Source organism: Sinocyclocheilus anshuiensis, unplaced genomic scaffold (assembly GCF_001515605.1).
Source record: "Sinocyclocheilus anshuiensis isolate Anshui unplaced genomic scaffold, SAMN03320099.WGS_v1.1 scaffold447, whole genome shotgun sequence".
Taxonomy (NCBI): domain Eukaryota; kingdom Metazoa; phylum Chordata; class Actinopteri; order Cypriniformes; family Cyprinidae; genus Sinocyclocheilus; species Sinocyclocheilus anshuiensis.
In genome coordinates this window covers 3703371-3714821 of record NW_015552615.1, presented here as the reverse complement: position 1 = coordinate 3714821, position 11451 = coordinate 3703371, and the positions used below count along the sequence as shown (strand labels likewise).

Sequence of the window (11451 nt, the reverse complement as noted above, 5' to 3'; positions counted from 1 at the left end):
AGGAAAGAAGCGCTAATTGCATTTTCCTCTCACTCTGAATGTCTGATAGAATTAAATGAAGCTGGGCAGCTGTCACCTGTTGGCTGATTTATGGATGGATATTGCAAACGTGGTTTGATGCTTGTCATTCAATTTACATCTGACAGAGTACTGCCTCTGTAAAAACAATTCTACACACTTAAACTCATTCTATGCCCATTGCTTCTCAAATCCGAATGCCAGCCCCCTCAAAGCTGCATTTTCATGCCTTATTAAACACACTGTGCTAACGAGAGGAATAACTCATCAAGAGGATTTGGAATGGCAGAAAGGAAGAGGAAAAAAAGAACTGGAATGACTCATGATTCAGTCTGATGTGTGAAGTCGCAAGTGAAAGATATAATGGCTGTGAGGTGATTTTGTATGGGAAAAATCACAATGGGCATGTCTCAACAGTTTCTCCCTGACATTAATAAGACTGAAGTGAGCCAATAGAGACATTTGTTTAACTCTTTCCCTGCCAGCACAAAAAAAAGTCGCCAGCCACCACTAGCATTTTGATCATTTTCACAAAAATTTCATGGCCCTTCGAATATGTTGTATGAATATCTGACCATGCATTATGTTAAAAGAAAGAGCAGAGCCTCTGCTTTTAAACATACAAACAGTTGTATTCTAGCTTCATGCATTCTTTTTTATTAACACTTGTATTTGGGTAAGTTTAATTAAAAAGCAACATTTTGAACAAAAGCTGAGAATTTTTTTTTTTCAAAGACTACGTCCAATCGGTCAGTGGTGGGGAAAGAGTTAAGTTACAATATGTTGTAATTGTTTTTGGAAAATAATCACACATACACATGCATCCATCCATCCATATTTTGTCTGAATTTTTGACAGTGTCCTACAAGCACAAACCCACAAGATGTCTTATTTATTTTTTGCTCTCTTACATGACCAATCAAAGAAGACAGGAAATTACCCTTCACCTAAAGCCACTTCTGTTTTTGTAAACAACACTATCTGTCCTGTGTTGCTCGTGATGGAGTGCTCTCTAATACATGTGTGTCTTTGTGTGTAGCTGTCTGTCAGCCAGTGAGTGTTACACACGTGTGTGTTTGTGTTTGTGGGGCTTCTGGATTGAAGCTCCTATCTCTGGTGTGCAGCTGTGAAGCAGGTCGTTGGGACACATCTCTAGCCTGTAAATATAGAACACACACACGTACACACAAGCACTGCCAAACCAGATTAACACCCAAATAAATCACCTTCAGAGATGCTCTGCTGAACATAAAGTAGAAGATCAGGCTAAAAAAACCCTCTCTGTACTGTCCTCGCCATCTTGGTTCTCTCCTCTTAGTTAGTAGTGCCTTTTGATAAGTTAAGTTTGGTTACTCTGGGATGTTTCACTTTTGACAGATATCTGTTAGATGTTTGAGTTTTTGCAATCTCTTTAAAGAAACAAAAATTGAAGTGCTGTTTTCAGCAGTCACCAGATTTGTGGCAAAAATGTGGCAAATACTAAAAAAAAAACGAACTAAACAAAAAGAGATAATATTTTGGTCATTCCTATTACTATGTTTTAATATCCCTACGATATATTTATATGGGATAAAATAGGCTTATATATTTAAATGTAATGGAAATACCTTTAGACTTTAAAAGACCTTTAATGACATGACCCTCCAGGAAGTGACATCATTTTGAAGGGAAATCAACAGCATAAACATGAGTAAGTATTAGCGATGCATTTTTTAATTCTCATTCCCTCAGCGAGCAGTAGTTCATTTAATAACTTGAGCTCTTTATTTATTCAAGTATAATGTAAGCTCAGTTGAAATCAAGTTACAATTAATAAACTTTAAAGGCTATAAGAACATCCCAGAAGTCTAAAAAAAGTGGTTGTATTCATGTGTAGTCATGTGTGTGCTTTTGTGCTGTTAAGCAGCGCGTTTGGCAAATGCGTTACTTATTTGCCCCGCTCATGGCATGCTTCACGTTTTCCCGTTCATTGTTTTCCTTCACAAATCCGGCATGAATTTAAAGCCTGTGTAAATGCTGCATCTTGTGTTTGTGAGTTAAGAAATGTTTCTGAGGAATTTTCAGCACCAGTCTCTGATGTAATTACATTTTCTGCTTTTGTAATAGTAAGACTTTGCATGACAGTTCAACATTCTTGGCTAACATCTGTGCTGTACATGGCTGATTAGCATACTATAACAAGAAAACATCAACAGTGCCTTTAACCATGCATTTGATCTTTTATGGGAACCAGAAATTGACAGAACCTGTATTTTAAACCTATACATGTAAGAATATAAGTTATATACTGTATAATGGTTTGCTTTGACGGTTAGATTTTGAAACTACATTACGTGAACAAAAGCATCGATAATTGTCAGGGTTTTGTCACAAATCGATCTTATAGTCAATATTTTACCAGTTGTTTTGGAGGACCTACCAGAGTTTAATACAGGTTTTTCTAATGCTGATTTGCTAATGCAAAGTATTGGCAATTCACATCAAACTTCTAGAATTCAGTAGCGTGCTCATGCTACTTATTTTTCACTGTAATGGAGACCTAGAATATTACAGTTTAATTCAGGGTCACATCATTTTCAGACTCAAACTTCATATGTCTAATTCAACTAATTACTGCACCAAAATTACATTTCAACCATGCACAACTGATCACTTGGCTCTCTCTGAGTAAAGAATTAGAATTTTCAACTCATTTTTACGGTCGAGAGGTTAGTTAGTGAATGCACTGCGTCCAACTGATAAATTATGCTTTCCTAAATTAGATGTTCTAAAAATTGCTTTAGGAAAATATGCTCTTATTTCATACCCGAGCACAGATGGTGTCAACCAGAATGAGAACTGGAAAATAAAACAGCTCACAATGGAATTAAATATGCTACACAGAGTGCCGGTGTTTAGTAGCTATAATCACACTTTACGCTTCATTACAAAATCCTGCACTTCTTTTATTGCATTTCCTCTTGCTGAATATTTGAAATAATTATAATTATTGTTAGATATCATGTATAGAAAAAGACGTAGATATTTGCTTTTTTTCTTTATTATTGCTCAACGTTACTTTACATGACATCTATACATACATACATAGAGTACTATAGTACAATAAGAACTATATTGTATTTACCATGCTCATGTATAAATATGCATAGTGTTACCATGGTGCCATGTCCAAAAAACATGATATTTTTGGAGGCAGCAAAATATATCCTCCCTTTCAGCAGATTGAGTGTGCTTCTCAATACAGTACTTTATTTTCAGATAAATTGGTTTTCTTGAGGCTTCTGATCATTTGGAGGCAATAAGACGCTTTGCTCAGGTGAGGCTGTAGTAGGGGGAAAAAATCTAAATAAAGTGAGAAATTTAGCATGGATTTGATACTACTGCACAAATTCCTTTTTGTTTGTAAAACAAATGCTGATATCACAGTATTAAAAAGGCATTGAGGTTTAACACAATTTGTGGTTTAAAAATGAAATAAAGCCCAAGCCGACACGGCTCTATTGCAGAGAGAGGAAATTGTGCTCTCCTATCCCCTCGCAGTTCATTTGCAGTCATTCTCCACAAAATCAATTTTCAATTTCCTCCATGGGAAAGCACCTTGCTGCACGTGGCAACAGCCATGCTATTTGCGCTTCATTAGCCTAGCCCTACATTAGTGTGCTTTTTTTTCTGTTAAGATTGTGTACTTTAAGAGCAATTCTGAAATTTTTCACAGCTAACGTTGCATTACTTAAGTTAATGTCCACTGGGTGATGTTTCGCATGGGTTCTGAATTTCACTTAGTGCCAAGGCAATGTTAGCTAATGTTTTAGCCTAGAGTGCAATATACAAGCATTTACCTCTATGTGTTCTGTGTCTAGGTGTGTTTATTGAAGGTGAGTATCAATGGCTGTGACATGAATTGTTCTAATCTAATGTGCATTTTTGCAAATGAACATGGTAAGTAAGTAGTGACTTAGGAGATGCTTTTATTGAAGTGACTTGCAGTATAATTATTAATTATTATATAATGAGTTGCAGCAACTCAATAAAAGAAATGGCTGAAAGTATGCATCCCTTTGAGAAAACTATCCATTAGCATTGCTATTCATCTCAATGGCTCATATTTGATGAATGTCATGTAGCTGATCACAATACAGTATGTGAAAACTCTTTGCAGCAGACTACGAAATAGCTGAATGTTTGCATATTTATTTATTTAATTAATTTCCATTTATTGCAAAGAATGCATTTAGTCCAAATGCACAGCCTTTTTATTGGCTGTCAATGAAGAATCATATATTTTGCAATCATAATGGTGTAGTTAAGATATTTACCGGCTGGACCTGCCAAACCTTGACCTCCTGCTTGGACTGTTTTTATTCAGAAAAAAAGTAATAACTAGCCTAATCCTCAATGGAAAAGGTGTTTCAATTCACACGCAACATTTTAAAAAAAATATTTAACATTGAATTGCAATTATGGAGAAACAGTGAATTCCTCAGATCTCTTTGTCCCTTTGACACTCTGTCAAGTCTGCTGTTCATAATTGCTCTGAAATAGATGGGAAAAGGCTCTGGAAGACATTTGGTTTTCAGGAGGTAATTGAGAGTCTTTCTCTGTTCTAAGACGCTGAATTGGCAAGAACAAAACTGCACAGATGAGCCCTGATAGTCTATTCAAGTGGGAACATGAAATGGCTTAAAAAAGGTTATATTTCTGGTAAAGACAAGGCTACTGGTAGAAAGTAGAGTCATGTAAGCAATGTATTTAGAAGTCAGGCTGATTTGATTCAAATTAATTACATGATATGCTGATTAATTAGTCAAATCACAATTGCGTATGCAAATATTTGCAGAGAAAACAATTAATTTAACAAGATTACATTATTGTGGCATATTCATTAAAAATATATTACAAAAAGCTTTAAAAGTCAATTTATTGTTTTATTTTCCGTATCTGTTGGCTTTTTTTTCAGAGGTTGCCATTTTGTCCATGTTTTGTACATCTTGACGTGCATTTCCCCTCAATATTTTGGATTTTGTGACCTGAACTGACATGTAGTGATTATTAACTCTGGCAACAACAGCAGTAAATAATAATAGTAAAGAATAAAAAAAAAAAAAACGTAGACAGAAAATGTCAAATACAAAGTTTCCCCTCCTGCATTTACTTTTGCATGATTCTGTATGCTGGGATCCCTTGTTTTATTATTTTTATAGAGATAAATCAGCCTCTTTGTGCAGAAACTCTTGGTCGCAGTTCCTGACTCATTTAGGTGCCGTTGGTACCAGTTTGCTGTAGGAGCAGCTTGTGGCAAAAAAGAGAGACAGAAGACAACAAAAGAGAAGTTCTTAATCCAGGGAAAGCCTGTTGTCTTGCTTTGGAGTGGAACAGAGTAAGACATTTTTGGCACATTCTGGGAAGACGCTGCTACATTCTCAAAACCTGACTAAAATAAGACTGCTGAGGTAGTGAAAGAGATGTTTTGAGTTTAACATAAGTGAAGCTCTATCAACATTCGTAGCAGGATTTTGATAATCATGGACACTCATTTTGAATGAATTTTCTGGTGCATTTTATTTAAAATTGTGGTTGCAATAATGCACTTGGAAGTAAAAATGTGTGCATAAGAGTATAGAGGCAAAAATATGTTTGTTTTTTTCTTGGTAAACAAGTAACTTGCTTCAAAACTGTTTTGATTTAGCTTTTTTGTTTGATTCCTAGCAATGGTCTCTTTCTGGTCTCTTTGCACGTATCATGCAACTTCTATGACATTGAAGTTGAAAGACTGGATGCAACTTTACCCAGACAAGGTCAGTAAGTGATTCTATCAAACTAGTCTGATGCTAACATTTAAAATCATTCCGTTTTTAAAGAGTGTGTTTTTGATGTTTGTCGTCTGACCCTGATTTCCATTCTAAATGCCTTTTTGTAGACACTTGAAAGTATACACACACTGTATATAATCTTCAGATATCAGGTGTGTGAATTTAATTCTAATTTCCTTTAGATGAAGAAGAAAAAGAAGAAGAAGAAAAAACTTGACTAATTGTTTAAAAATCCAGAACAAACAGAATTCATTCAGACACTACAGAAATAAAAGGGTCAAACTTTTTTAAAAGGAAGGTTCTGGCTTCAGTTGCATTTAATTACATTATTTATGCTCTTTTCTAGGTCCTTCCTCTTTATCCAAAGCACATTATTTTCAAATTCACCCAGCCGATATCTGAAGAGCACAGTAAAGTAAAGTGCCTTTGTTAGAGCCTCAAAAGAACATGTGTAATAATTCAATTTGATAGATTTGTGGTTCGCTGGTACAATTAAACCCAGGTGATGTGTGTGACTAAAGATCCCAGCCTTTGTGAGCTTTTCAGGAGGATCAGAGAAGGCACAGGTTGATCTTGGACCTGTCAGCAGAGTTACGCCATCAGCACTTCTCATTTATCTTTAATGGGCTCTCGCTGACACAGGTCCTGTCAGATCTGACTTCTCAGCTCAGTATTATCTCAGCCACACTGTTTCGAAGAGAAGCAGGACGTGGTGTGTTTGATCAGGCCTGTCAGCCTGTCGGTACACAAGCGATGCAGGGCTCAACCAGGAGCGAGTTCAGAGGATGTGAGAGGAGTCAGACCTTCACCAGCCTGACCAAGCAGAAATTCAGAAAAAACTCTATACAGTAGTGGGAATCCCTATTTTTTACCTGGTTTACCTGTCATACCTGTATTTTTACAGCATATGATTATTTATGTGCCTTCTAGCAGTTTTTGACATAATATATTTAGTAAATAAACACTGCATTAAAGATGCACTCGAGGTGAGGAATATTCTATAGTGAAATATTAGTCATTTAGATTTAGATTTTTTGGAATGTATATCTATCTATCTATCTATCTATCTATCTATCTATCTTTAGATTTAGATTTTTTGGAATGTATATCTATCTATCTATCTATCTATCTATCTATCTATCTATCTATCTATCTATCTATCTATCTATCTATTTTAATCAACAAAAATAACATTTCAATTGATGAAAAATGTATTGAGTGCAAAATTAAAACCAAGCATTTGGACAATTTTTATATTAGTTTAAAATATTTGAATATTTTAGCTTACAACTGCAAACTGGCCTATCTTCACCAGCCAAGTTTTGACCACTCAATGGGTCAAGGGTTGACTAGTGGCTATGGGCCAGTTATTCCCTGCTGGTTGTCATTTTATTATAATTTTTAATGCTTTCATATCTGTTACGATATGTATCATGCGTCTCCAAATTATTTCAACCTTACGGTGTCACATAAACCTGTAATCACACACCCATCTCTGTTTGAAATCCATCAGCGAACAAAAGCAAATGGTTAAACCATTTCACTTCACACAATGGAACATAAACCTCACAAATACTCCCTATCCAAATCGATCCCTAGGAGCCGGCGAGTTGAATAGTTTTCATGTTTCAAAATGCATTGTACAGCGTTTCCCAACACCTCAATAACTGTGCAATCTTGCAAACTGCATCCAAAACGATTCTCTGCGGATGGCGTTTCTTCTAGTAAATCTATTCAATCAGCGAAGCCTTTAGCTGTCTTTATAGAATACTAATGAAACTCAACTTGTTAACATATAAATAAGAAACAAAATGGTGACAAATCATAGGTGTTTGTCTATACATCAGTGCACCACTGGAACATCACACTGCGTGTTTCCTTGCTGCATAATCACCTCCTTCTTCAGCTCTTACTGCTGAGACAGTGGTTAGTGCTTCTGCCAGCTAATAAATATTTTGTTATAAAGCAAAAAGTTCAGGAACTTGGTAAAATAATCATTGGCATGCTGCAAAAAAAGTGAGTGATGCCTGTCTCATGAAAATACATGAACCCACCACGTCTCTTCTCCCAAGGATAAACTTGTCTTGTAGTGCCTTGGAGAACTGAAGTAGATTAGAAAAGTGCTATATAAATGTAACAAATTATTCTTATTCTTATTAATTGATGGTTTTCGAGCTGCCGTAGCTGCATAAATCCTGTCTGACATTCATAATTGATTATTTAAAACCTAGCAGTTACAATGACAGCCTGTATAACGCCGTTCTAAAATTCTGCGTTCTTTCCTCAAAGCTGTTGAAATGAAGTAGATGTTAACAATATTTCAAACTCCACCTTCCCAGGCTAGTCATACTTTAAAGAACTTAAACTACAGTCATTTCTAAAAGTGTAGTTAGATGGACTACAAGCTACTCAAGAAACTTTGCTGGCTACATTGAAGCTAGGGAGATGAATCTAACCTTTTTTTCTTCTGTGAAACAAAAGATGAGATATTTTGATATTAAGTCTTTGTGTGAGGAACAGACTGAACTCTTCATTTTTCATCAATAATCGTCGCCTCAGTGAGCTGTTAACTCAAAATCTATGACTGGAATGAGTCACTCTGATTCAGATGACTCTAAAAGGATCATTCTGCCCATTTTGGGAACAGCATCAACTGGTTCATTTAAAAGAAGCAGAAACGAATTATTCATTCACTGGTCCTGTTTCAACTATAACTCGGCTTCAGATGAGCTATATAGCACACAAGTCATAAGAACTGTTTATGGGGTTTAAAAGCCTTTCTTTTGTCATTTTCATTTTTTTCTCTCATTTTGTGTTGAACAGGAAAAATAAAGTGATGCAGGTTTGGAATGAAATGAGGGTGAGTGAATGATTTGTATTTTTAGATGAACTAATATAACTATTCATTTAACTAAATATGTAAAATGCATTGCCTTAAATAATCTTGTTTATGAACCACTTGATTTAAATGAACCGTCTGATTCAATAAATATAAGAATATGACAGTTTAGGAGAGTGTGTTATATGGTAAATTAATACTTTTATTCAAGAAGGATACATTCAGTTGATCAAAAGTGGCATATATATAATGCATTTATGTTTATAAATACATTTATAATGTTACAACACATTTCTGTTTCAAATAAGTGCTGATCTTTTGAGCTATCTATTCGTAAAAGTATCAGTTTCCACAAAAAATATTAAGCAGCACAACAATATTGATGATAATAAGAAATGTTTCTTGAGCAGCGATTAGAATGATTTCTGAAGGATCATGTGACACTGAAGACTGGAGTAATGATGCTGAAAATTTAGCTTTGCATCATAGGAATAAATCATATTTTCATATTTTTCATATATTCAAATAGAAAACAGTTATTTTATGTTAAATAACAAATAAATTCAGCCTTGGTGAGCATAAGAGACATCTTTCAAAAACATAAAAAAATGTACCGACCCCAAACTTTTACCTGCTTGTGTACTTTAGTTATTAATGTAACTATGTTTAGTAAGCAGCTTTGCAGCCCTGACAGCCAAGCACACTCGTCAGCTGATTTTGCTCTTGTTTTTGTCCTCTACCCCTCTGGTTATGCAGTCGATCTTCGCTGCTGTTCTGGCAGTTCCCTTCATATTTATAACTTTCACAATTTCACCCCTCCACACGGAAACCAATAACAAATTCAGAGGGAGAAGCCCATGATTCAATTCCCTTTAATACTTTCTTATTACCCATAGCGCTGGGGTGTCAGTGCTTAGAGACGGGGCACCGCTCATTCCCTGACCTGGTTTGATGAAGTCACAAAGGACAGAGGGTGGCGGCAACCTCGCTTACTCAACGACACTGTGATGAAACCCGGCCTCCAAAAGCATCAGCGACTGGCAGATTTAAATGACATCAGAGCAGCTCCGGCAGTGCAGAAAGCTCGACGGACGCGCTGCTCATTTTTCAAGGGCAGTGATGTGTGATGAGGAGAAGAGGTGTGAGGAATTGCAGTGCTAAGAACACAGGAGGGGAGGATGTAGAGTCTCCATCCTCAGGAGAACAGACCCTCACCTCAGGTTCATGTGCTGCCAGTGTTTGTCATATTGAACTATATAAAGTTCAGACTCATAAAGAAGACTGCTTACTAAAGCACCAAATTGGTTTTGGCGAGGAAATAAGGGTACTAGCTATTTAAAAAAGAACAGCTTAAAGGCACAATATGTAGTTTTCGCCGCTAGAGGGCGCGCATTCAAAATAAACAAAGAGACAAAGGCGTAGTTTGATGACGCTGTGACTGAGTGTGGAATCATGGGAGTTGTGGTCTTCATCCCCACAGCCGAAGCAATCCGATGGGACTCGGGCAGAAATCATGTTCATGGATGAGCTAATGATTTATTAACGTAGTAGAATGAAGCAGGGTGAGGCTGAAAGCCGTCGAAGTGAAACGAGGCCGCTGAACGAGTGTGACACACGGCTCGAAAGCAGCGGAGCTTTTATTATGCCACAGTCGACCGCTTCCACTCCTTCCGGTCGTGCGTATGTGGGGTAAAGCAGCGCTGTTTTATCATACTAGATACATTTTAAAGTTCTGTTACAATGCTACTCTGTGCGGTCGTCACCTGTCTAATAAAACGCACAACATATTAAAGCGTCTTTGGTGTTTCCATGTTCCAAAAATCTTACATATTGTGCCTTTAAGGAAATACAAATTAATATGCGCCTTAAATGACTCTTTTAAATGCTGTGTTCTATTCAAAGTTGTATTACAGCATACAGTTTTCTGTTCAGTGCTCAAAAATGATGCATAAAGAAACAGTGTTAGGTCATTTGCTAGTGATTAAGGTGAAATAAAATATAAATATTAAATGAAAAAAAAAGTTTTCTTGGTAACTAATAAGTTAAAGTTAAGTACTAAATGACTAAAACTAAAACTGAAGAAAAATTTTTAAATGAAAGCTAAATGAAAAACTTAAAAGCATAAAAAATAAATGTTGTCTTGGCAACTAACTGAAATAAGTTAAAGTACTAAATTAGGGTTTATGTATTAAAATGACTAAATAAATTAAATCTCAAAAGAAATATTTAAAAAACAAAACAAAACAAAAAATGACAAAAATACATAGCATTATTAAAATGTAAATTATGAAATTTAAATGTTATAAATTGATTTGTTCATAATTAATAGATGTAATTTAGAAAATTAAAACTTAAAAGCTAATTCAAAATATTAATAAATACCATAATAGCATATAAATAATATATTATATCTTTTTTTATCTATGGCACGAGGGAATCAAATCAAAATCATAATATCTATAAATAAAAATCTCAGTGAATGTCACATATTTTCAATTTTTTTTTTCTCACTGGAAAATTTGGCATAGCAAAACGTTGTTAATGCTTTTTTATTCTTCAACAAATCATGTCTTTTCACAAAGATGAGATGTTTGCAAATATACAAAAGAAAAACAGCTAAATAATTCATTTGCCATATAGATGATTGTATATGTCATGGGTAATGTACAGTCATCTGGCCATTATCGCAAAATAAACTGCATCAGGGTGATCTTGCTGAATGCATCCCACTATTACATGGCTACTTAGCAACTAAACAAACAAACGCTCATTAATTATTAAAAC

The 11451-nt window shown here is 35.4% G+C and overlaps 1 long non-coding RNA gene across 1 annotated transcript; it reads left to right on the top strand.

Moving 5' to 3' along the window:
• Positions 1-1662: 1662 nt before the first annotated feature.
• Positions 1663-8686, top strand: LOC107666055 (uncharacterized). Its single transcript, XR_001631627.1, has 3 exons — positions 1663-1708; positions 5725-5813; positions 8652-8686. It is a non-coding gene; the product is annotated as an uncharacterized LOC107666055 (long non-coding RNA).
• Positions 8687-11451: the final 2765 nt, after the last annotated feature.